We start from the raw sequence: 4,404 nt of genomic DNA, 5'->3' as shown, positions 1-4,404 counted from the left end.
AATATTTGAGACAGTTGAGTTGTAAAAGTACTTTACAAAATGACCTTTAAGGAGCAGGAAAATAAGATATTTGAAAATACTTTTAAATTTATTTTGAAATTTTGAAGTGCAGACATTTTCATTTAATTTTTCTGCCCTGCTTTTATATTGTTTATGAATTTAAATTGTGGAAATGTTCATATAGTAGAATAGTGATATATATATATTCCCTAATTTTAAAAGCTCGGAGTCAATAGAAACATCATGTGTTATTTTTTTTTCCTTTTGAAATAAGTTTCTAATTCTTAAAGTCATTTGAATAATTTAAAATCATAGAAGTAGTTTTGGAGTAGACTTAAATTGTTTTTTCTTAGTCCAATAAGTTTATTTTTGAAAAATCTACATAGAAATGTTGAACCATTTCATGCATCTTCAGCAGCTGGAGCATCTCCACCCTTGGTGTTCCTGGTATATATCCCTTGTGCTCTGTGATTGGAAACCAGCTTAATCAGACCGTTACTAAGCAGTTCCTGGAGAGCTGCTCGGGCTAGAGAACCCCGCATCTTCAGTCTCTCTGACACTACGGCAAGGGTGATAAGTATATAGTTGGGGACCTTCTTCCAGAATTTGTCATATGTTGCTTTGTCAAATAGAACCACATTTTTGAGCTTGTCTTGAACATTTCGCTTGGACCACTTCTTCTTAGCCTTGCCCCCAGACTTGTTCAAGGGATCTTTGTCCTTCTTGGCCGACTTGCCGGCATCTTTCTTCTTCTTATCGTCCTTGGGAGGCATGGTGAGGCTTCAGGTACTGCTGTTGCTGCCTCCTCTGAGCTAAGATGTCGGACAAAAAGCTGGAATAGACTTTAGAAGTCATTTAGTTCAATCTCATTGTACTGAATAGGAAATTGGGTCCCAGGGAAGTTCAGTGACATATCCAATGTCACATAGGTTCAGAGTATAAGAGCTAGGATTCCAACTCAGATCCTGTGAGTTCAAGTTCAAAATTCTCACATCTTCTCTTTCCCTCAACCTCTCAGCTGGAATCTCTGCCTCATTTTTCACTGAAAAAAATGAAATCGTACAAAAAAGTGCTCCCTCTAATATCTTCTTCTGTGTCTCACTAAACCTCATGATATCCTTCACATGAAGAGGTAGCTCTTCTTGCTAAGGCCAGCTCTGCATAGGTAAGAGCTGATTCCTATACTCATGCCCACTTTCTTATTCAAAAAAGAAAATCCCTCAGTTGATCCATCCAGTATTCATTAGTTGTAATCTTATCGCCTTTGCCTATTATGCAGTCGTTTTGAGAAGACTGTCTATGATTAATGCCATCACGTTCCCTCTCATTCTCTTATCTCTCTGTGGGAAGCCTTCCAACCTCATCATTTATCTGAAATTGTTTTCTCCAAGTTTAACAACAATCTCTTAATTGCTAAATTAAACAGACTTTTTTATCTATGGTTATCTTTCTTGACCTTTCTGCATCTTTTGACACAATCACCCTCTTTTCCTAGATAGTCTCCTCTTTCTAGATTATGATGATAATTGCTTTCTCTGGGTTTTCCTAGTTTCCGATCACTTCTTTTCAGTATCATTTACTGAGTCTTCATTCATACTGATTCTTTACCCCTCAACTATTGATATCCCCTCAGTGATCTGTCCTAGGCTTTCTTCTTTTCTCCTAATTCATTTAACTTTTTGATCTTTTCAGCTCTGATGGATTCTATTATTATCTTTTTGTACAGGAATGTCAGTCTACTTATCTGGCCCTAATCTCTCTTGATATCCAGTCCCTCATCTCTAACTACTTATGGAACATATTGATTTGGATATCTTGTAGACATTTTGAATTCAATATGTCTAAAATGAAACTTTTTATTTACCCCCTTAAACTCTCCCTCTTCCAGCTTCCCTCTTAGTGCTGAGGTGCCACCGTGCTGTCACTCACCCTGACTCCCAAGCTAGCTTATGATCATCACCTTTTCACTATTCTCATTGCACACCTTAAATGTTGCCAAATCCTGTCAGTTTTACATTCACAATAATTTTCCGGTATGCTATTTCTTTTCTCTGACACTACCTCCACCTTGGTACAGGTCCTCATCACCTCATGCCTAGACCGTTACAATAGCCTTCTGGGTAGTCCTATTTTCTTAACTATCTCTTCATCGCAGTGCACCCTCCGCTCAGCTACCAGTGACCTTCCCAAATTAGACACCCGAGCATGTCACCCCACTAGTCAGCAAACTCCCGCGGTTTCCTATGTATTACTGAGGATGTCAAAGAGAAAATCTTAATTTTTCTTTTAAAGCCCTTCATAAGCTAGGTGCTTCCTAACTTTAAAAATTCGCTCACTGACTCTTTTTTCCTATATAAAGCAACATCTTTTATCAATGTTTTCCCTGTTTTCGTAAGACATGTCCCCTACAATTTCCCCAAAGCATTTTCCATACCCATCTTTTATGCTTGCAATGCTGTTCCTCCTTACCACTACTTTGTGGTTTCACAAGTTTTCTTTAAGTCTCAACTAATATCCCATTTTCCACAATAAAGCCTTCTCAATCCCCTATAAAAACACCATATTCCTTACGAGATTATCTTCAGTTCCCCTTGAGTACATATTGTACATATACACTTGTCTTCCCCTTCAGAATATAAACTCCTTGAGAGTAGGCACTATTTGTACATTTCTTTATAACCCTAGCACTTAGCACCTTGGCTAGCACATACTAAGTACTTAATGCTTCTTCTTTGACTGCTTACAATAAAATATTTATTTTTTATATCTTTCATAACTACACATACCCACTACCATACAGAAAAAAAAACTTACTATAAAAATCAATATGCTCATAATATTTACTGTTTATCTACTTTATTTTTTTCTTTTTTGTATAGATTTATCATGAAGGTACAGATTAAATGTTCAAGAATTATGAGAGTGTAGAAATGAAAATTAAAATATTTAGTCAATTCTGAAAGGTAGGAAATGATAGATGGAATTATAAAGCAGTTTGAGTTAACTAAAATTACCTAAAAATGTTACAAAATATTGAGTGAAGGAGTGATAGTCTTTGTTATTTTCTGGTATTTATAAATGGAAAAAAAATGTTTCTTTAATAGGACTCAATCTAACTCTAAAATTGTATATAAGAAGAAGTGTCCATATTCTTAGATTATATGATTTAGGCCACTTCTGTGCAAGTAATACTTTGTATTATTTTATAAGCTATTTATATACATGGCAATCTCTCATATCTCACATTAAATGATGGCAAATGTAATATCAAATGCATATGCTAAATGTTTTGAAGAATTGACTCCCACAATTACCATTATACATCTCATTATTCCCATCCCTAGGGATCTCAGGTAGAAATGGTCTTTGGACAAGTCATTATACTGACTTTATGATTTTATTTTTAATATTCTTAACACTATTGTATGGATATATAGAATAACCCCTTCTATAATGGAAAAAAATTATCTAGATGAAAGCTCATTTTTAGTAGGGCCACTGAAAAAATATCTAGGACCATTTCATTAACAGACATGGTTATCATTATTTTCTTGCTATTCTCTCATTCTTCTCATGTTTTTGATGATGTTCAAATAAAAGGAGTCTAAAGAAATGGTCTTTTCCTAACATTAAGTTGCCAAAAATTAGGTAAAAACAAGAAATAGAAGAATTTGGAGCTAATCAGAGGGAATGTACTGGGGTGGTAGGTTATGAAGCTGAGCCTAGTTCTTCTGATCCTGAGGTCATCACACTTTCTACTGAAACAAGTTTGGAAAAAAAATAGGAAAACTTCTAGCACGTTAGGTGGACCCTGTAGGAGGAATTTCTGGTAGGGCATTAACAGGAGTCAGTAATGGTAATGGAAATTTGAAGATGTTCCCTTCCCCTTAATAGGCCTAACGGAATTTGAAAACCTTCTCTGGTATTTAGTATTAAATATTAATTAATAAAATTAATAAAAATTAAAAATAAAACATAATATTTTATTTATATATTTGTTTTATATTATAATATAATATATTTATTTATATAATATTTATTAAAATAATAATAATTAATAAAATAATTAATATTAGTATTTTTAGTAAAGTCATACTTGATACACTTGCATCAAATAAATACTGGTTATTATTTATTTTCTATCTTCTCCAAATCCCATTATCAATGTTGTGAAAGGGTATGGAGTTGGACAAGTGCAAAGTAAGGGAGTGCAAGCTTAGGTGAGATACAATTTGGGATCTTTGTGCCCTGAGGATGACCATTGTTGCGAGGAAGAAATCACAAAATGCTGGCTGATTAACCTCTAGCAACACTATTGATTGGTTTGGTAACTTACAAGTGTGATAAGTCTCTTCTTATAAATCTAAGAAATAGATGAGGTGGCATAGGGTTGCAGTTTGACTC

The 4,404-nt window shown here is 34.4% G+C and overlaps 1 pseudogene; it reads right to left on the bottom strand.

The window, feature by feature from the left end:
* Positions 1-339: 339 nt before the first annotated feature.
* LOC138161016 (small ribosomal subunit protein eS25 pseudogene) lies at positions 340-828 on the bottom strand (annotated as a pseudogene).
* Positions 829-4,404: the final 3,576 nt, after the last annotated feature.

The sequence above is a fragment of the Petaurus breviceps genome, unplaced genomic scaffold (genome assembly GCF_028583685.1).
Source record: "Petaurus breviceps papuanus isolate PSGF00001 unplaced genomic scaffold, PetGlider_PUasm1.0 183, whole genome shotgun sequence".
NCBI lineage: Eukaryota > Metazoa > Chordata > Mammalia > Diprotodontia > Petauridae > Petaurus > Petaurus breviceps.
The sequence above is the reverse complement of the archived record's forward strand: the minus strand, read 5'-3'. Positions and strand labels throughout refer to the sequence as shown.